Source organism: Bos mutus, chromosome 3 (genome assembly GCF_027580195.1).
Source record: "Bos mutus isolate GX-2022 chromosome 3, NWIPB_WYAK_1.1, whole genome shotgun sequence".
NCBI lineage: Eukaryota > Metazoa > Chordata > Mammalia > Artiodactyla > Bovidae > Bos > Bos mutus.
Genome location: NC_091619.1, coordinates 38,804,319 through 38,827,604, shown reverse-complemented (window position 1 = coordinate 38,827,604; position 23,286 = coordinate 38,804,319). Strand labels below are relative to the sequence as shown.

The following is a 23,286-nucleotide window of genomic DNA, read 5'->3' as shown; positions in this document are numbered from 1 at the left end:
CAGAGGAACAGAGATCAAATTGCCAACATCCACTGGATCATGGAAAAAGCAAAGAGTTCCAGATAAATATCTATTTCTTCTTTATTGACTATGCCAAACCCTTTGACTGTGTGGATCACTATAAACTGTGGAAAATTCTTCAAGAGACGGGAATACCAGACCACCTGACCTGCCTCTTGAGAAACCTATATGCAGGTCAGGAAGCAGCAGTTAGAACTGGACATGGAACAACAGACTGGTTCCAAATAGGAAAAGGAGTGCGTCAAGATTGTATATTGTCACCCTGCTTACTTAACTTATATGCAGAGTACATCATGAGAAACGCTAGAAGCAGAAGCTGGAATCAAGATTGCCGGGAGAAATATCAGTAACCTCAGATATGCAGAAGACACCAGCCTTATGGCAGAAAGTGAAGAACTAAAGAGCCTCTTGATGACAGTGAAAGAGGAGAGTGAAAAAGTTGGCTTCAAGCTCAACATTCAGAAAACTAAGATCATGGCATCTGGTCCCATCACTTCATGGCAAATAGATGGGGAAATAGTGGAAACAGTGGCTGAATTTATTTGGGGGGGGGCTCCAAAGTCATTGCAGATGGAGATTGCAGCCATGATATTAAAAGACAGTTCCTCCTTGGAAGGAAAGTTATGACCAACCTAGACAGCATATTCAAAAGCAGAGATATTACTTTGCCAACAAAGGTCCATCTAGTCAAGGCTATGGTTTTTCCAGTGGTCATGTATGGATGTGAGAGTTGGACTATAAAGAAAGCTGAGTGACAAAGAATTGATGCTTTTGAACTGTGGTATTGGAGAAGACTCTTGAGAGTCCCTTGGACTGCAAGGAGATCCAACTAGTCCATCCTAAAGGAGATCAGTCCTGGGTGTTCATTGGAAGGACTGATGTTGAAGCTGAAACTCCAATACTTTGGCCACCCAGTGCAAAGAGCTGACTCATTTGAAAAGACCCTTATTCTGGGAAAGATTGAGTGCAGGAGGAGAAGGAGACAACAGAGGATGAGATGGCTGGATGGCATTACTGACTCAATGGATATGAGTTTGGGTAAACTCCGGGAGTTGGTGATGGACAGGGAGGCCTGGCATGCTGCAGTTCATGGGGTCGTGAAGAGTCAGACACGACTGAGCGACTGAACTGAACTGTGGTATATTATACTTATTCTGATCTTCCCTGGTGTCTCAGTGGTAAAGAATCAGCCTGTCAACGGAGGAGACATGGGTTTGATCCCTGGGTTGGGGAGATCCTCTGGAGAAGGAAATGGTGACTCATTCCAGTATTCTTGCTTGGGAAATCCCATGGACAGAGTAGACTGGTGGGCTACAGTCCCTTGGATCACAAAAGAGCTGGATACGACTTAGTGACTAAACAACTTCTTTTACTATTCATTCTTTAAATTGTTGTAAAATATATACAACATAAATTTTTGCCATTTTAACCATTTTAAAGTGTACAATTTAATAGCATAATTAAATTTACAATGTTATGCAATCATCAATACTATTTCCAAAACTTTTTCATTAGCCCAAACTGAAACGGTTTAACCATTAAGCAATAAGTCTCTATTCCTCTCCTCTGCCCAGGCCCTGGTAACTGATAATTTACTCTCCATTTCTATGAAGTTTGCTATGCTAGAAATTTCAAATGAGTGGCACCATATAATATCTCTAAAAATACTAAACATAGAAGTACCACATGGCCAAACAATGCCATTCCTAGGTATATACTTAAGTGAATTGAAATTCGGAATTTAAAACAGACATCTGTATGTGAATGCTCATTGCAACATTATTCACCATAATGAAAAAGCGAAAACAAGTTTCCATCAATATGTGAATAGATTCACAAAATGTGATATATACATATAATAGAATGTGATTCAATCAGAAAAGGAATGAAGTTCTAATACATGCTACCACATGGAACCATTGAAACACAATAGTGCATGAAATAAACCAGATATAAAAGGACAAATGATTTTTTAGACTCTTAGATTCCCTGGTCCACAACTAAATATTTACTTAATTCACTAAGCAAATCAAAACATGATTCAGGTGGTATAAGCATTGTTATAAAAACAGACCTAGGAATCCATATTACTCAATATGCTCATATTCATTGGCTTTCTATGTTTAATCAAAAATAATCAAAATAAATAATAATAATAAAAATAAATAATCAAAAATAAAAATATTCATAGAAGACTATATGTTTGCCGATCTATCACTGAGCATGTCTGAGGCTGCAAGTATATAGATTTTATTTAATTAATTACACTACAAATATTTAGATTCTACTAAAGGAGGCACTAAACATGCCCCGATAATTATGTGGGAGGTAGTATCTATTGTTCTATAGAGATGCATGCAGTATTCTTTCATTCAGAAGGAAAAGAGATCATGTTTGGTTGAAAATGAGACCAATATTACTCATGTGAAAAGTTTCACTTGTTAAAAAAAAAAATAGAATTGCTATCAATTTTCAAATGCACTGAATTTTATAAGTACACTGTTTGGGGAGGACTTAAAATGAAAGTGGGACTGGTTGTAAAACCAGTTAATAACATTACCATGATTTATCACACTACACAAAGTAGACAGTGACCTGCAACAGAGTGGTGCTCTTTGAAAATTACAATTTCAATTAATATTTTTAGCATTAACTAGTGTCAGTTATAGAATGTATGAATGGATGACTGAGTGCATGAGAAATGTGCATTTGGTCATTTCCTTAGTTAAGTTTTTGAGATATTAACTTCTATACATACAATCATGTTGAATGAAGCTTTATATAATTTGTCTTTTATCTTATAAGAAATGTACTTCCCTTTAATAATAACGACCATCTATTTCATCAAACTTTCAAATGAAAATAACACATTAACCAGTAGAGTACACATTGTTCCAAAATTTTAAAAAGAAAAAAGAAAAAAATATAATGAAAATCAGAATATTGAAGGATCAAATATATCCTCTTTAATTCAGCCTTGGGATATTTAAAAGAATAACATTTAACAACAATTTTGGCTAAGTCCTGCTTTAAATGGGCATTTTTTAAGGCCAGTACAATACCTGACTATTTTTACATTCTTCTTTTCTCTTACCATAAAACTAAGAAAATAATAACTATATTAGCTTCCATGTCCAAAGAACCTAACATGGGACAGTAACTGGATTAAACTCTTCCTAGGTTAACCCTCACAAATTTTGCAGGCCATGTGTTCTTATCCCTACTATACAGATGAAGGAACTTAGAACCAGAACACAAATTAAGGATACCCCTAAAGTTTGTGCAAAATCAAACATAGGTTCATTCCACTTCATTGCTAGCCCATAACCAAACATACTGTGAAAAAAAAAACTTAAAACACAAATATATTAAAATCATCTTGAGCCAGTCCATTGATTCTTAAGGTTTATATTAGATTTAAATTAAACTCAGTTCATGCTTCAGGGTATAAATTACTCTGAAGGAAACTGTTTCTAAAAACACAGCATCTTATCTGCTTATTTTATCTTATCTTCTTGCACTAAAGCCATTAGCAAAAGTACATGCCAATAGGGTAAAGACTTCAGGATTGACATGAACACAGCTATGAAGGCTCTAATTCTTTCCTGAAGAAAAGGGTGCAGCTTCACAGTCACAGTCTCAGCTGTACATCAGTAAATAATACATAAAACAGACCACAAGTCTCCTTCTCTCAAACTATCTCTTAACAGGATGACCTTTTCCAACAGCACAGGTTTTGTCACATTTGTTAGCTCCTACTTTGAAAGCAATATGATAAAACACCCTCCCTCTACAGGATTCTTCTAAGGGCTCTATTTTTTCAAGCCTAAATAAGTTTCTATGTAGAGACATATGATATGAAATAATAATTCATTCTAAAAATAGGGATATATAATAAAGATTGCAAATAGTTTTTCCTAAAAATGTATATAAAGTTACGAAAATGTAAAATTCAGTTGAAAGTGAAGTTGCTCAGTCGTGTCTGACTCTTTGTGACCCCATGTACCAGGCTTCTCTGTTCATGGGATTTTCCAGACAAGAGTACTGGAGTGGGTTGCCATTTCCTTCTCCAAAAATTCAGTTCAAGTCTTAAAGATGTTTCCTCTGAAGTAAACTAAATAATAAATTAAGACACTTATTTGCTTCATTTTATACCATAACTATAGCATTTAACAAATTCTCATAACATAGTTTCTATGGACTTATATATACACACATGCATAGATGGGAGAAACTAGTCCACATTTTATTAACTGAACTTCAAATGTTTAAAGATTAAAAGCAGTAATTTATTATAGCTTAACATGAAATTAAAAGATGCTTACTCCTTGGCAGGAAAGTTATGACCAACCCAGATAGCATATTCAAAAGCAGAGACATTACTTTGCCAACAAAGGTTCGTCTAGTCAAGGCTATGGTTTTTCCTGTGGTCATGTATGGATGTAAGAGTTGGACTGTGAAGAAGGCTGAGCGCCGAAGAATTGATGCTTTTGAACTGTGGTGTTGGAGAAGACTCTTGACAGTCCCTTGGACTGCAAGGAGATCCAACCAGTCCATTCTGAAGGAGATCAGCCCTGGGATTTCTTTGGAAGGAATGATGCTAAAGTTGAAACTCCAGTACGTTGGCCACCTCATGCGAAGTGTTGACTCATTGGAAAAGACTCTGATGGTGGGAGGGATTGGGGGCAGGAGAAGAAGAGGACGACAGAGGATGAGATGGCTGGATGGCATCACTGACTCAATGGACATGAGTCTGAGTGAACTCCGGGAGTTGGTGGTGGACAGAGAGGCCTGGCGTGCTGCTATTCATGGGGTCGCAAAGAGTCGGACACGACTGAGCGACTGATCTGATCTGATCTGATCTGAACTCGATACATCTAAAAAAATAGATGATTTCAATGTTCAAAACAATTCTTAAATGTCCCTAATGTTTTCATTGTTTCTATTTAACCAGTTCTCATGGCAGAGATCATGATTAGCATTCAGATGTACCCAATCAGCATAATACTTTGTTCAATAATATTTTTCCTGTTTTTTAGTGTACACTTTTTTATTTATTAAATGAGAAAATAGGATAGCAGACCCCGTGCATTACTACAATAGTCATTTAACCAGGTTCAATGACTTTTCTCATCTATCTGTATAGCACAGCTTGAGTGAGCTTCCAGAATTCCCATGCCTTAAGTCACTTTGCTTAAATTTCTTCAGAGAACCCCACCCACTTCCAGGTGGTTTGCACATACCTTGAATATAAAATCTTAATGATGTGGACACACCCACTCACTCTTCCAGTTTGATGCTACTGCATCTCCACCTTTTATCTCATTCCCCCTTAATGCCTTTCTCACTCAGATTTCTCCCCATACTGAAGTCAGACTTCACAGACTATTCACCACATTTTTTCTCCAGTCTTTGAGCTTTTATAAATCCTATTCTAAGGAAAAAAGTATATAACTGATGTGCAGCCTCTTCCCGAAGGCATTCTCTAGTTGGGTTAGATGTACCTCTATCATAGTACTTTCTACACTTGGTTTTAATTATTTGCCTACACTTATACACTTGGAGGAAGCACAAGCTGGAATAAAGATTGCCGGGAGAAATATTAATAACCTCGGATATGCAGATCATACCACCCTTATGGCAGAAAGTGAAGAAGAACTAAAGAGCCTATTGATGAAAGAAGAGAGTGAAAAAGTTGGCTTAAAGCTCAACATTCAGAAAATGAAGATCATGGCATCTGGTCCCATGACTTCATGGCAAATAGATGGGGAAACAATGGAAACAATGGCTGACTTTATTTTTCTGGGCTCCAAAATCACTGCAGATGGTGATTGCAGCCATGAAATTAAAAGACACTTAGTCCTTAGAAGGAAAGTTATGACCAACCTAGACAGCATATTCAAAAGCAGAGACATTACTTTGCCAACAAAGGTCCATCTAGTCAAGGCTATTGTTTCTTGGGAAATCCATGGACAGAGTAGACTGGTGGGCTACAGTCCCTTGGATCACAAAAGAGCTGGATACGACTTAGTGACTAAACAACTTCTTTTACTATTCATTCTTTAAATTGTTGTAAAATATATACAACATAAATTTTTGCCATTTTAACCATTTTAAAGTGTACAATTTAATAGCATAATTAAATTTACAATGTTATGCAATCATCAATACTATTTCCAAAACTTTTCATTAGCCCAAACTGAAACGGTTTAACCATTAAGCAATAAGTCTCTATTCCTCTCCTCTGCCCAGGCCCTGGTAACTGATAATTTACTCTCCATTTCTATGAAGTTTGCTATGCTAGAAATTTCAAATGAGTGGCACCATATAATATCTCTAAAAATACTAAACATAGAAGTACCACATGGCCAAACAATGCCATTCCTAGGTATATACTTAAGTGAATTGAAATTCGGAATTTAAAACAGACATCTGTATGTGAATGCTCATTGCAACATTATTCACCATAATGAAAAAGCGAAAACAAGTTTCCATCAATATGTGAATAGATTCACAAAATGTGATATATACATATAATAGAATGTGATTCAATCAGAAAAGGAATGAAGTTCTAATACATGCTACCACATGGAACCATTGAAACACAATAGTGCATGAAATAAACCAGATATAAAAGGACAAATGATTTTTTAGACTCTTAGATTCCCTGGTCCACAACTAAGTATTTACTTAATTCACTAAGCAAATCAAAACATGATTCAGGTGGTATAAGCATTGTTATAAAAACAGACCTAGGAATCCATATTACTCAATATGCTCATATTCATTGGCTTTCTATGTTTAATCAAAAATAATCAAAATAAATAATAATAATAAAATAAATAATCAAAAATAAAAATATTCATAGAAGACTATATGTTTGCCGATCTATCACTGAGCATGTCTGAGGCTGCAAGTATATAGATTTTATTTAATTAATTACACTACAAATATTTAGATTCTACTAAAGGAGGCACTAAACATGCCCCGATAATTATGTGGGAGGAGTAGTATCTATTGTTCTATAGAGATGCATGCAGTATTCTTTCATTCAGAAGGAAAAGAGATCATGTTTGGTTGAAAATGAGACCAATATTACTCATGTGAAAAGTTTCACTTGTTAAAAAAAAAAATAGAATTGCTATCAATTTTCAAATGCACTGAATTTTATAAGTACACTGTTTGGGGAGGACTTAAAATGAAAGTGGGACTGGTTAGTAAAACCAGTTAATAACATTACCATGATTTATCACACTACACAAAGTAGACAGTGACCTGCAACAGAGTGGTGCTCTTTGAAAATTACAATTTCAATTAATATTTTTAGCATTAACTAGTGTCAGTTATAGAATGTATGAATGGATGACTGAGTGCATGAGAAATGTGCATTTGGTCATTTCCTTAGTTAAGTTTTTGAGATATTAACTTCTATACATACAATCATGTTGAATGAAGCTTTATATAATTTGTCTTTTTATCTTATAAGAAATGTACTTCCCTTTAATAATAACGACCATCTATTTCATCAAACTTTCAAATGAAAATAACACATTAACCAGTAGAGTACACATTGTTCCAAAATTTTAAAAGAAAAAAAAAAAAATATAATGAAAATCAGAATATTGAAGGATCAAATATATCCTCTTTAATTCAGCCTTGGGATATTTAAAAGAATAACATTTAACAACAATTTTGGCTAAGTCCTGCTTTAAATGGGCATTTTTTAAGGCCAGTACAATACCTGACTATTTTACATTCTTCTTTTCTCTTACCATAAAACTAAGAAAATAATAACTATATTAGCTTCCATGTCCAAAGAACCTAACATGGGACAGTAACTGGATTAAACTCTTCCTAGGTTAACCCTCACAAATTTTGCAGGCCATGTGTTCTTATCCCTACTATACAGATGAAGGAACTTAGAACCAGAACACAAATTAAGGATACCCCTAAAGTTTGTGCAAAATCAAACATAGGTTCATTCCACTTCATTGCTAGCCCATAACCAAACATACTGTGAAAAGAAACTTAAAACACAAATATATTAAAATCATCTTGAGCCAGTCCATTGATTCTTAAGGTTTATATTAGATTTAAATTAAACTCAGTTCATGCTTCAGGGTATAAATTACTCTGAAGGAAACTGTTTCTAAAAACACAGCATCTTATCTGCTTATTTTATCTTATCTTCTTGCACTAAAGCCATTAGCAAAAGTACATGCCAATAGGGTAAAGACTTCAGGATTGACATGAACACAGCTATGAAGGCTCTAATTCTTTCCTGAAGAAAAGGGTGCAGCTTCACAGTCACAGTCTCAGCTGTACATCAGTAAATAATACATAAAACAGACCACAAGTCTCCTTCTCTCCAAACTATCTCTTAACAGGATGACCTTTTCCAACAGCACAGGTTTTGTCACATTTGTTAGCTCCTACTTTGAAAGCAATATGATAAAAACACCCTCCCTCTACAGGATTCTTCTAAGGGCTCTATTTTTCAAGCCTAAATAAGTTTCTATGTAGAGACATATGATATGAAATAATAATTCATTCTAAAAATAGGGATATATAATAAAGATTGCAAATAGTTTTTCCTAAAAATGTATATAAAGTTACGAAAATGTAAAATCCAGTTGAAAGTGAAGTTGCTCAGTCGTGTCTGACTCTTTGTGACCCCATGTACCAGGCTTCTCTGTTCATGGGATTTTCCAGACAAGAGTACTGGAGTGGGTTGCCATTTCCTTCTCCAAAAATTCAGTTCATCAAGTCTTAAAGATGTTTCCTCTGAAGTAAACTAAATAATAAATTAAGACACTTATTTGCTTCATTTTATACCATAACTATAGCATTTAACAAATTCTCATAACATAGTTTCTATGGACTTATATATACACACATGCATAGATGGGAGAAACTAGTCCACATTTTATTAACTGAACTTCAAATGTTTAAAGACTAAAAGCAGTAATTTATTATAGCTTAACATGAAATTAAAGATGCTTACTCCTTGGCAGGAAAGTTATGACCAACCCAGATAGCATATTCAAAAGCAGAGACATTACTTTGCCAACAAAGGTTCGTCTAGTCAAGGCTATGGTTTTTCCTGTGGTCATGTATGGATGTAAGAGTTGGACTGTGAAGAAGGCTGAGCGCCGAAGAATTGATGCTTTTGAACTGTGGTGTTGGAGAAGACTCTTGACAGTCCCTTGGACTGCAAGGAGATCCAACCAGTCCATTCTGAAGGAGATCAGCCCTGGGATTTCTTTGGAAGGAATGATGCTAAAGTTGAAACTCCAGTACGTTGGCCACCTCATGCGAAGTGTTGACTCATTGGAAAAGACTCTGATGGTGGGAGGGATTGGGGGCAGGAGAAGAAGAGGACGACAGAGGATGAGATGGCTGGATGGCATCACTGACTCAATGGACATGAGTCTGAGTGAACTCCGGGAGTTGGTGGTGGACAGAGAGGCCTGGCGTGCTGCTATTCATGGGGTCGCAAAGAGTCGGACACGACTGAGCGACTGATCTGATCTGATCTGATCTGAACTCGATACATCTAAAAAAATAGATGATTTCAATGTTCAAAACAATTCTTAAATGTCCCTAATGTTTTCATTGTTTCTATTTAACCAGTTCTCATGGCAGAGATCATGATTAGCATTCAGATGTACCCAATCAGCATAATACTTTGTTCAATAATATTTTTCCTGTTTTTAGTGTACACTTTTTATTTATTAAATGAGAAAATAGGATAGCAGACCCCATGCATTACTACAATAGTCATTTAACCAGGTTCAATGACTTTTCTCATCTATCTGTATAGCACAGCTTGAGTGAGCTTCAGAATTCCCATGCCTTAAGTCACTTTGCTTAAATTTCTTCAGAGAACCCACCCACTTCCAGGTGGTTTGCACATACCTTGAATATAAAATCTTAATGATGTGGACACACCCACTCACTCTTCCAGTTTGATGCTACTGCATCTCCACCTTTTATCTCATTCCCCCTTAATGCCTTTCTCACTCAGATTTCTCCCCATACTGAAGTCAGACTTCACAGACTATTCACCACATTTTTTCTCCAGTCTTTGAGCTTTTATAAATCCTATTCTAAGGAAAAAGTATATAACTGATGTGCAGCCTCTTCCGAAGGCATTCTCTAGTTGGGTTAGATGTACCTCTATCATAGTACTTTCTACACTTGGTTTTAATTATTTGCCTACACTTATACACTTGGAGGAAGCACAAGCTGGAATAAAGATTGCCGGGAGAAATATTAATAACCTCGGATATGCAGATCATACCACCCTTATGGCAGAAAGTGAAGAAGAACTAAAGAGCCTATTGATGAAAGTGAAAGAAGAGAGTGAAAAAGTTGGCTTAAAGCTCAACATTCAGAAAATGAAGATCATGGCATCTGGTCCCATGACTTCATGGCAAATAGATGGGGAAACAATGGAAACAATGGCTGACTTTATTTTTCTGGGCTCCAAAATCACTGCAGATGGTGATTGCAGCCATGAAATTAAAAGACACTTAGTCCTTAGAAGGAAAGTTATGACCAACCTAGACAGCATATTCAAAAGCAGAGACATTACTTTGCCAACAAAGGTCCATCTAGTCAAGGCTATTGTTTTTCCAGTGGTCGTGTATGGATGTGAGAGTTGGACTATAAAGCTGAGTGACGAAGAATTGACACTTTTGAACTGTTGTGTTGGAGAAGACTCTTGAGAGTCCCTTGGACTGCAAGGAGATCCAACTAGTCCATCCTAAAGGAGATCAGTCCTGGGTGTTCATTGGAAGGACTGATGTTGAAGCTGAAACTCCAATACTTTGGCCACCTGATATGAAGAGCTGACTCATTGGAAAAGACCCTGATGCTTGGAAAGATTGAGCGCAGGAGGAGAAGGGGACTACAGAGGATGAGATGGTTAGATGGCATCACCGACTCAATGGACAGGGTTTGGGTGGACTCTGGGAATTGGGGATGGACAGGGAGGCCTGGCGTGCTGCGGTTCATGGGGTCGCAAAGAGTCAGACACGACTGAGCGACTGAACTGAACTGATTTGCCTACTGGGTTTCCCAGGTGGCACTAGTGGTAAAGAATCTGCCTGCCAATGCAGGAGATCTAGGAGACCCGAATTTGATCCCTGGATTGGGAAGATTCTCCTGGAAGAGGAAATGACAACCTACTCCAGTATTCTTCCCTGGAGAATCCCATGGGCAGAGGAGCCTGGTGGACTACAGTCCATGGGGTCTGACATGACTGAGCAACAGAGGACACACACATTTGCCTATTTCTTACTTGCCTGCCCTTTTCCAAAACTAGAAGAGAACAAGTATACATACATACACACACACAAAACCCATGTACTATATAAAATACTGTATAATGTAAAACACATTAAGGTGAAACATATAGAAGCAACTTCCTCTGAAGCCCACAGGGCTTTCTTGTCTTGAAACAAAAATTTGTGAGGGCCTAGTATGTCTTTCCTCTTGTGTTCTGTTGATCGCTTTAACACCTCCACTCATCCATTAGACTATCCCAGGTCTTTATTCCTTCCTCCTTGGTGCCTCCAATGTCTGCTCAGATTACTGTTCTAAGGTCACACAAATGCTTTGACTGTTTAGTCTCTAATCCCTCCTTTTTCTTCACAGACTCCCTTGAGCAGTAAGTAGCCCATAGCAGCATTGCAGTGTTGAAGCGCCAGGCTGGTTTGAATCCCACCTCCGGCACTTAGCATCTGTGTTATTTGGACATATTACTTTGCTGCTTTGTACCTCAGTTTCAACATCTGTAAAATGAGAATAATAAAAATATCTACCTGAAACAGTTTTTGTGAGAACTGACTTGATAGTTGAAATAATAGGAAAACTATGCTTCTGTATTAAGACCTCCTTGCTGCCTATTTTTCTCTGGTACGTGAAATAAGAATGCTTTTCAATGGTTGAAAATAAAAGAAGCTTAATATTTTATGACACATGAAAATTACATGAAATTTAAATGTGTGCCCATAAGTAAGCTTTATATTGTACATACAGCTGCAGCTATTCATTAATTTATTGTCTGTAACTGCTTTTGCACTACAAGGACAGAGTTTTGTAGCATTGGGTGGTCCTCAAAAGCTAAAATATCTGCCATGTGATCCTTTTAAGCTGAGTCTTGAATAGATTCATCAATGAAGAGGAAGCAATAGAAATATCAAATATGACAGCACAGATACAAGACAGCACAGAGTTAAAAAAAAATGGAACTCTTCTTGTCCTGACAGGACATCAACACTGAATAAATTTAGGTGTTCAGTCTCCCGGGGTGGGGGGCATTTTGGCTTCTGAGGACTTCTTGAGAAAAATCACATCACCACCATGAAAATGCACAACCACAAACTCCAAGAGAGACATCTACACTAATTCCTACCTGCTTCCTCAACCCCAAATTTCATGCTCTGGCTCAAATAAACATCTCTCAAGTTTCTAAAATTTACTGTACTCTGTTGAAGATTCTTTTTTCAATCCTTCATCAATTGACTAAGGATAGTTAAGTGTTTTGTTTTTTTTTTTTTTAACCCTATCTGTAGAATTTCCTGGAGAGTTTTTAAAACATATAGATGTATGGGTCCAACTCCAGAACTAACATCTAGAATGACAGAGCAGGGAGTGGGGAGGGTCCCCAGGCATTTACGTGTTTTAAAGTTTCCCAAATGAGTCTAATGTGTAGCTGGGCAGTGAACTTAGACCTAATCAATCTTTTGATATCAACCTAAACATGATTTTCTTCAGGAAATAGTTTCTTATCTACCCCTAGGCTGGGTTATATGACCCTTTCACAGGATCCCAAGTTCCCTTGGATAGCTCCACACTCTATTTTGTTCTTTTGCTTAATTATTTATTTTCACTCTAGGCAGTGTGCACTCAGTCACAGTGTATGTTTAAATTATGGCCTTGATTTCCTTAATTAGGTAGTCTTGATTGCCACCTAATTTCTCTCTCTCTTTTTGCTGAACTTGTAATTTATTGGTTAATATCTGCCTCCCAGTAGATCATAAATCTCCTGACAGCAAACATCACCACTATGGGTGTTCACTGTAATATTCATAAATAACATAGTACCTGACACACAGTAAATAAAAATAGAAATATGGTTACTAAATAAATGAGTAAATGAGCAGTCACATTCTGCCCCAGGGTTGAAGTTTCTTTCTCATCAGTCTCAGAAGAAACAAGAAGAGGGTTGAAAGTGGCCTTTACTAACAGCACCTTGAAGAGCTTGACAAATCTGGCTGTTTCCCTTTGATTCGGGTATGGCAAGAACACAGGTGTGAAGTAATCTTACTAAAGAATGCTAGACGCTTTCCCCACTCTAGGGAGTCACTTATTCTCTCCTTGTACCTCACATCACAGGCCAGAAATGAAGCATATCCTTATAGAGAGAAATAAAAATAAAATAAGACATAGAAAGTGATATCAGCCATCTACCACCCAATCATGAAATGCTCTGATGCTCTATTAAAAAATAAATAAATAAAACAACAGAAGAGTATTTTGTTTATGTGGTAGTGGGAGGTAGGACTGGCAAAAGAAAAAAAAAATAAGAGAGAAGTGACTATTCATTATAATTTAACTATTACCAACATCCTGTTGTTTTTCAAAAGCATAAAAGCCCTTAATAAAGAATCTAAAATGTAAGATATGACAAGTGGACAGCAGTTAATAACAATTCCTGCAGTTGGGATAGCCCAACTTCCAACCCAAGTTTGGTATTTATTATTTGTGTAACTTTGGATAAGCTGCTTACCCTTCTTAGACTGAGTTTCTTCAACTTAACCAAATTCTGATAATTAAATGAGAAATGGAATTTCAAATTCTTGGAGAATAGTGTCTAAGTACTCAATAAAAAGAATACCTAAAAACACTATTTTGTTGAAAATTCAACCTTTCTGAACATCCAATAGTCCCATCGAGTGCCACCAGTGTTTCCACAGTTCTATAATTCACTTGATTTCTCTTATTCATTTCCTCTGACCACCTTGGGAAATCTCTTAACAGTTGAGTATAAGACTGAACACTTTTTATCTCTAAAACTGTTTTTTAGCTTTTTGATGTTTTTTTTTTTTTAATCTCTAAAGATCCATTAGATATCATGCATGAAAAGTATGCAATACTTAGCAATCTCTCCAGCATGTTCTTATGTTATTCTAGGGACATACAAGCCTAGGAGGCTTCCTGAAACTTTGACCGCTTAAGCTGTCAAGTTCATTGTCCCATTACCACCCTGCAACGAAACTCGACATTAAAGCACGGATATCACTGAAATTGTCTCCTTTTCAATAATTTTGTCTTTGTATCACATAGACATTAATATAACTCTAGATTAACCCTAATGTGTTATTAGAAGATTTTTAACAAGCTAATATTTTAATGTCTGACCTCTGATGCTATTACTTCATTTATTTCAAACCCACACATGCCACATACCAACCTTGTATTATAAACTAACATGAAGTATTAGAAAATAAAACATATAAACCTAGATTCTTCCATCTTTAAAAAGGTATGAAAGTTTATCTTTAAATGCCTATATGGCACAAGTAGGCTTTCCAGGAGGAACTAGTGGTAAGGAACTCATCTGCCAGTGCAGGAGAATAAGAGATGAGGGTTCAATCCCTGCATCAGGAAGATTCCCTGGAGGAGGGAATGGCAACCCACTCCAGTATTCTTGCCTGGAGAATCCCATGGACAGAGGAGCCTGGCGGGCTACAGTCCATGGGGCCGGGGTTGTGGGGGAGGTGTTGCAAAGAGTCAGACATGACTGAAGTGACATAGCATGGCAAAAATAAAGTCAATATAAATCATATACATGCTTTAAGTCTCTACACAATTCTTTTTGGCTAAAACTACCAGACTTTTTTTCAATATTATGCAATCGAATCACTGTGTTCAGAAAAAATTTAAAAAGTGCAAATGGGAGAAATAAAAGGCTTGAATACATTAGTAAATTGTAAGTAAATAAGATTATAGTTGTGCAGTTTACATTAAATATTCCTAGGTTTGGGAAACATACCTAGGTTTGTATGTTTGTATAATAAACTTAAATGTTTTGCCATTTAAGCCTATGTTTAGAGAATATATTTCCCTACAGGAAAAAAAGAAAAGAATGAATGAAATACAAACATCTCAAGACTCAAGTTTTGGAGAAGCAGTGTCTTATGCTTCTTGAAAAAAACAAGCATTTGATACTCAAACAAAGAATAGCATCAAATCGAGGATGACATAGACAAAGACAATATAAAATAGGAGCCTAGAATTTTAGGAATTTTATAATTAATTTAATTTTATCAAATCAAACACCTAACAAACCTATTGGTACCACCATTTCAGAAGATAAGAACTCAATGATCAAATGTAAATGTACTTTCTTACAATTTCGTGAAAATACTAGTTTTTTGTTTTTTTTTTTTTTTTTTTTTAAATCAGCTACAGAGTAAAATTCAAAACTGGAAAGGTCAGGGAAAAAATATATAGTAAAGTATTCTGAGTAGAACTAATGGAAAAATATGACTCCCATCAAAATCGATTGCATTCATGTCCCACTGGTCACAATTTATTCTAATTCTGTCCTATTTAGTGGTTAAGAAAAATCCATAAAATACAGAATCCCAGATGTAGTGTTGATTAGGACTGAAGTGACTTAGCAGCAGCAGCAGCAGTAGTAAAGAACCCGTTTGCCAAAGCAAGAGACATAAGGGACGCCATTTCGATCCCTAGATTGGGAAGATCCCCTGGAGGAGGGCATAGCAACCCACTTCAGTATTCTTGCATGAAGAATCCCAGGGACAGAGGAGCCTGGTGGGCTAAGTCCATAGGGTCGTATAGAGTTGGACGCGACTGAAGCAACTTAGCACGCACAGGAACAATAAATAAATTTGACTTGAATAGCAACATATATTTACATTTTCTTGATAATTCCTACTCTGTAATTGCTTTCTAGGTCTTCAGTGGGAAACATCTCTCTGCTACTTTCTAGGTAACTACAAGTCCTGGATCACTGCTCTGTTAAACCAGTAAAACAAAGCACAAACCCCCATTACAATTACTACACAACTACAACTCTCAAGACAACTGGATCAATGTGCACAGTATCTAGCCAATAAGTAAAATGTTCTACTAAGTGGAATTTGATTTCTATATTGACTATATCTAAACAGGTAAAATGAAGTGAAAAATGTGGGAATTATTTGGATAAATATGGCCTAGAAGCTGTCCAAATAATATTTGTACTGCAAAGTTATCTAATTCTACATGTTATATAAAGCCTTAAAATAAAATCTCAACCCTTAATTTAAATGTCATTACTTTTTTACAAATGACAAATATTTGAGGAGAACTAAGGAGAAAAATCCCCTTCATAGATCACTGCCTTGACATGGCAAAAGGGCTTGGAAAACTCAATGAGCCATGCTGTGTAGGGCTACCCGAGATGGACAAGTCATAGCAGAGAGTTCTGACAAAACATGATCCACTGGAGGATGGAATAAAAATCACCCCATACTTGCCGTAGGAACCTCATAAACTGTATAAAAGGACAAAAAGATATGACACCGAAAGATGAGTCCTCCAGGTCAGAAGGTGTCCAATATGCTACTGGGGAAAAGTAGAGGAGAATTACTAACAGCCCCAGAAAAAAATGAAGCAACTGGGCCAAAGCAGAAGTGACACTCAGTTGCGGATGTGTCTGGTGATGAAAGTAAAATCTGATGCTGCAAAAACAGTATTGCATAGAAACCTGGAAGGTTAGGTCCATGAATCAAGGTAAACTGGATGTGGTCAAGCAGGAGGCGGTAAGAATAAACATTGACATCTTAGTAATCAGTGAACTAAAATAGAGAATGGGCAAATTTAATTCAGATGACCACTATATCTACTACTGTGGGCAAGAATTCCATAGAAGAAAAGGAGTAGCTCTCATAATCAACAAAGAGTCCAAAATGTGGTACTTGGGTGCAACCTCAAAAATGACAGATGATCTTGGTTTGTTTCCAAGGCAAATTATTCAACATCACAGTAATCCAGGCCTATGCCCCTACCACCAATGCTGAAGAAGCTGAAGTTGATCAGTTCTGTGAAGAACTAGACCTCCTAGAACTAATGCACCCAAAAAAATGATGTTCTATTCATCACTGGGGATTAGAATGCAAAAAGTAAGAAATCAAGATATACCTGGAGTAACAGGCAAGTTTGTCCTTGGAAAACAAAATGAAGCAGGGAAAAGGATAACTGAATTCTGCCAAGAGAATCCATTGGTGATAGCAGGTATCCTTTTTTGACAACACAAGAGAAGACTTTACACACGAACATGACCAGTCAATACCAAAATCAAATTGATTACATTCTTTGTAGCCAAAAAGGAGAAGCTGTATACAGTCAGCAAAATCAAGACCTACAACTGACTGTGGCTCAGATCATCAGCATCTCATAGAAAAATTCAGGCTTAAACTAAAGAAAGTAAGGAAAACCACTAGGTCAGCCAGGTATAACTTAAATCAAATCCCCTATGAATATGCAGTGGAAGTAATGAACAGAATCAAGGGATTAGATCTAGTTAACAGTGTGCCTAAAGAACTATGGACGGAAGTCTGCAATATTGTACTGGAGGCAGTGAACAAAACCATTGCAAACAAAAAGAAAAGAAGGCAAAGTGGTTATCTGAGGAGGCTTCACAAATGGCTGAAGAAAGAGAAGTGAAAAGCAACAGAGAAAGGGAAGGATACATCCAACTAAATGCTGAGTTCCAAAGGAAAGCATGGAGAGACAAGAGGGACCTCTTCAATGAACAGTGCATAAAACTAGAAGAAAACAACAGAAGGAGAAAGACTGAAGATCTTTTCAGGAAAATTGGAAATATCAACTTAACATTTTGCCCAAGGATGGGAACAATAAAGGACAGAAATGGTAGAGACCTAGGATACACTGAAGAGATCAAGAGGAGATGGAAAGAATACACAGAACTGTACAAAAAGGATCTCAATGAACCGTGTTACTACAATGGTGTAGTCACCCAGAGCCAGACATTCTGGGGTGTGAAGTCAAGTTGGTCTCAGGAAGCACTGCTGTTAATAAAGCTAGTGGATGAAATGGAATTCCAATAGAGCTATTCAAAACCCTAAAGGATGATGCCATCAAGGTGTTGCATTCAATATGTCAGCAAATTTGGAAGATTCAGTAGTGGCCACAGAACTGGAAAAGGTCAATCCTCGTCCCAATTCCCAAGAAGGGTAATACTAAAGAATGTGCTAACCATCAGACAATTGCACTCATATCCCATACTAGTAAGGTCATGCTTAAAATCTTGCAAGCTAGGCTTCAGAATTATGCAAACCAAGAACTTCCAGATGTCCAAGCTGGGTTTAGAAAATGAAGAGGAACCAGAGATCAAGTTGCGAGCATTTGCTGGATCACAGAGAAAGCAAGGGAATTCCAGAAAAAAACATCTGCCTGTGTTTCACCGACTACTCTAAAACTTTTGACTGTGTGGATCATAAAAAAAAAAAAAAAACTGTGGAAAGCTGTTAAAGAGATGGGAATACCAGACCATCTTTTCTTCCCACTGAGAAACCTGTATGTGGGTCAAGAAGCAACTGTTAGAACCCTGTATGGAACGACTGATTGGTTCAAGATTGAAAATGGAGTACAACAGGGTTGTGTGCTGTTACCCTGTTTGTCATGAGACATGCTGGGCTGGATGAATTACAAGCCAGAATCAAGATGGACCGAACAAACATCAACAGACTCAGATATGCAGATGATACCACTCTAATGGCAGAAAGCAAAGAGGAAATAAAGAGCCTCTTAATGAGGGTGAAGGAGGAAAGTGAAAAAGTCAACTTAAAACTAAATATTAAAAGAAAACTAAGATCATGGCATCTGACCCTATTACTTCATGACAAATAGAAGGGGAAAAGGTGGAAGTAGTGACAGATTTCCTCTTCTTGGGCTCTAAAATCACTTCGGATGGTGACTGCAGCCATGAACTCAGAAGACAATTGCTTCTAGGCAGGAAACCTACGACAAACTAGACAGTGTATTGAAAAGCAGAGACACTATTCTGCCGACAAAGGTCTGTATCGTCAAGACTATGGTCTTCCCAGTGTCACATACAGTTTTGACAGCTGGATCATAAAGAACACAGATGCCTTTGAAATGTAGTGCTGGGCAAGACTTCTGAAAGTTCCTTTCAGACAGCAAGAAGACAGCAAGAAGATCAAACTTGTGAATTTTAAGGGAAATCAACCCTGAATACTCATTGGAAGAACTGATGCTGAAGTGGAAGCTCCAGTATTTTGGTTATTTGATGCAAACAGCCAACTCACTGGAAAAGTTCCTGATGCTGGGAAAGATTGAGGGCAAAAGGAGAGGAGGGCATCAGAGGATGAGATGGCTGGATGGCATCACTGATGCAATGGACATGAACTTGGGCAAACTTCGGGAGATGGTGAGGGACAGGGAGGCCTGGCATGCCGCAGTCCATGGGGTCTCAAAGAGTCAGACACAACTGGGCAACTGAACAACAATAAAGGAGAAAAATAAGTCAGTGAATGAATATAAGAAGGGTTATGGTGATATGGATTTTAATATATGTAAGACAGGAAAAGCCTCAAAAAGATAAGGTTTGAGTAAATTCGGAAAAGGCATAAGCTCTTCCTCTACCTTAAGGTTTTTATGCAGTGGAATTGAAAGCAAAGAGACTAGTAAGTGCAAAGAAAATGAAATAGGAGCTGACCTAAGACACTGAAGGAAATGCAAGGAGACAAATATGTCTCCAGCCAAGGAAATAAAAGGATGTAAGAGACGAGGTCAGAGAAGTAACAATGAGGGCATGTTGAAGGCAGCTTGTATAGGTCCTGTGGGATATTCAAGGAGTTTAGATTTAATTGCAAATGAAATGGAAAACCACTGAAAGTTAAAGAGAGAGAAAGAACATCAGCTAACTAATTTTTCAGAAGACTGTGACTGCTATGTTAACAGACTCTAGGGACACTGGAGTAGAATTAGAGTGCAGAGAAGGAGCAATTGCAATCTTCTAGATGTAAAATTTTGTTGATACTGTTTTCTTGGGCTGAGAGATGAATTACTTTGTGATATTATGGATATATTCTGAAGACAGCAGACCAGAGTGGAGTATGAGAGAAAAGGAGTCAAAGATGACACCAACGTTTTTAGTTCAAACATCATGATTGATTGTGTTGCCATTAACGGAGACAGGGAAGACTGTGATGAATGGACTTTAGGGCTGGAGTTCTGCAGTTCAGTCTTAGGCATGCTGATTTTGAGATGACTTAGTAAATGCCACTGGAAACAGCTAAATAGGCAGTTGAATGAGTTTAGGAGTCTGAAGTTTAGGAGAAGTTCAGGGGAAAGGTCTAGAGTAGTAACAATAAAACTTTGGGAGTTGACAGACTATCAATGTCATTTTAAACTATAACTAAATTAATGATATATTTTTTAAACTCTATTTGATATAACTTTCCATGAAAGAAATCATTATAAGTTAAAAATGCTTATAATAAGTAACTTATTCCCAACTAAATAAAACAGAGGTTTTGGTCCAACATATTAATCTTCAGAAACAAAAATCACTATTTATACTTTATGTTCTAAAACATGCTATAATTTGGTTAATAACAAGAACAATCACATTGTAAGGTTTAAAAATATTAGCTTACTTTGTCTCATAATAGACTTTATAAATGTGTACCTGGTTGCTTATCATACTCCTTTATAAAATAGGAAGATTATTTATTCATTCATTTTTCAACTTCATCATGACCATAACTCCATATCAACTGTGACTCAACTGTACTAATTACCATTGAAAATGTCAGTTCACTTTACAGTAGATTAAATAATCCAGAAAAAATCTGCATTGCTCTACTTCCCTGGTTATTTGTCAGAGAATCCAATGGTTGCAATCAGTTGGAACCACCTAGTCATGTACAGATATGAAAGTATGTGCTGACTATGCCAACTTGGCAGCCTCTCTATATCTTTAAATTAGTCATGTCATTCCATTCTATGCAGGAAAGTATATCCTTATGGTCTTATGTTACATGGTCCCTCCCCATACCCTCCACTCCAGCACTCTCCTGGTAATACACATACTCCATGAGAATGGAGCCTGAGCTACCATCTTTGTAGTCCTGACACCTAACACAGTGACTGCACAAAGAAGGGGATCATTTAATTTTCTCAGTTATTAAACAACTTTAATCCTGAACTTTCTTATATCATAAAAAGCATTATATACTGAAAATTGAAAGCAGAAATAAAGTCACAACTTTGAGAATGGTAACAGAAGAAGAAACACCAGTTGAAAATGTAATATTTGAAAAGTATGGCATTTTTGATTTTGTTGTTGTTCAGTCTCTAGTCATGTCTGACTCTTTGCAATCCCACGGACAGCAGCATGCTGACTTCCCTGTCATTCAGCTTCCCTGTCATTCACTATCTCCCAGAGTTTGCTCAAACTCAGGTCCATTGAGTTGGTGATGCCGTCCAACCATCTCATTCTCTGTGGCCCCCTTCTCCTCCTGTCCTCAATCTTTCCCAGCATCAGGGTCTTTTCCAATGAGTTGGCTCTTCACATCAGGTGGCCAAAGTATTGGAGTTTCAGCTTCATCATCAGTCCTTCCAATGAATATTCACAACTAAGTTCCTTTAGGATGGACTGGTTGGATCTCCTTGCAGTCCAAGGGACACTCAAGAGTCTTCTCCAATACAGTTCAAAAGCATCAATTCTTCGGTGTTCAGCCTTTCTTATGGTCCAACTCTTACATCCGTATGTGACTACTGGAAAAACCATAGCTTTGACTATAGGGAGCTTTGTGGGCAAAGTGATGTCTCTTCTTTTTAATATGCTGTCCAGGTTCGTCAGCGTCATTTAATTTCATGGCTACTGTCACCATCTGCAGTGATTTTGGAGCCCAAGAAAATAAAGTCTGATTTATAAGTGGTCAAATCCATTGAAAGTGAAAATCACTCAGTCATGTCCAACTCTTTGTGACCCCATGGACTGTAGCCTGCAGCTCCTCTGTCCAGTGGAATTCTCCAGGCAAGAATAATGGAGTGGATTGCCATTCGCTTTTCCAGGGGATCTTCCCAAGACCCAAGGATGGAACTCAGGTCTCCTGCATTGCAGGCAGATTCTTTACTAGCTGAGCCATCAGGGAAGCCCAAAGCTATTAAAATATGCTTATTATAAAACTAAAATTATATTTTCATTATATAATTTGACACTAAATTGAGAAGATAAATATTTATTGGCATTTAGTTTGTTACATGCTATGAAGAGGAGGATTTTCTTTAAAAAGCATTATCAATATCATGATCAGTTGATTTACTTATTTTATGCAGAACCACTTCTGTTTGACAATAAGGTATGTATCAGAAGATTTGCACATAGCAGATAAATAATCTTTCACTTGACTTCCAGTACACTGTAATACAAACTAGGCAATCCTCATTTTTATATACATTTATTTCCTATTTCAGAAGGTTCATGAATCCTTGGTTGTGCATCAAAATTATATGTAGAGCCTTATAAAGCAGTTATGCTTGGATTCTGTACAAAATCTACTCAATCAATATGCACAGGGATGGGACTGGAAATGATTGTGATATCAAGCCATAATTGAGTACTCCTGTCCTATTGACTTTAATAAAAATGTCTTAATTATGAGCTCATTAATTCACTCAATTAACGTTTACTGGCCATCTGTTATACTCCAGGTATAGTGCTAGATGCCATTCTATGATAAGGTTTCTGTGCTTTAGGATGCTACACAAGGTCAATTATCCTAGTCTCCATGGTTAAGAAGAGGTATTCCTAGAGGAGATAATAACTAAATTCTGTGTAAAAAAAGTAATGGTAAGCAGATTGGGAGAGTATTCATCGTAAAGACCATAGTTTGCTTGGAGACAAAACAGAGACAGCCATTTCCAAGAAATCATAACAGTATCAGCAAAAATCTGTTAAGTATATTCCACAGACACTGCCAACAGCTTATTTACATAATTTATATCCTATCTCAGGTTATCGATTAGGTTATCGAAAAGCAATTCATCTGAGCTGCAGTCAACATCTTTACCTTATTCAACAAAAATTTTCCAAATGTTTACTATGTGATAGGTTTCAATCTGCATGCTTAGGGCACATGAAATAAAGCAGATAAAGATACCCATCCTGATGATTTTAGTGGAACTAAAATA

General features: G+C 37.0%; 1 protein-coding gene across 1 annotated transcript in view; it reads right to left on the bottom strand.

The window, feature by feature from the left end:
* Positions 1-23,286, bottom strand: part of COL11A1 (collagen type XI alpha 1 chain) — a 229,597-nt gene that overhangs the window by 196,922 nt on the left and 9,389 nt on the right.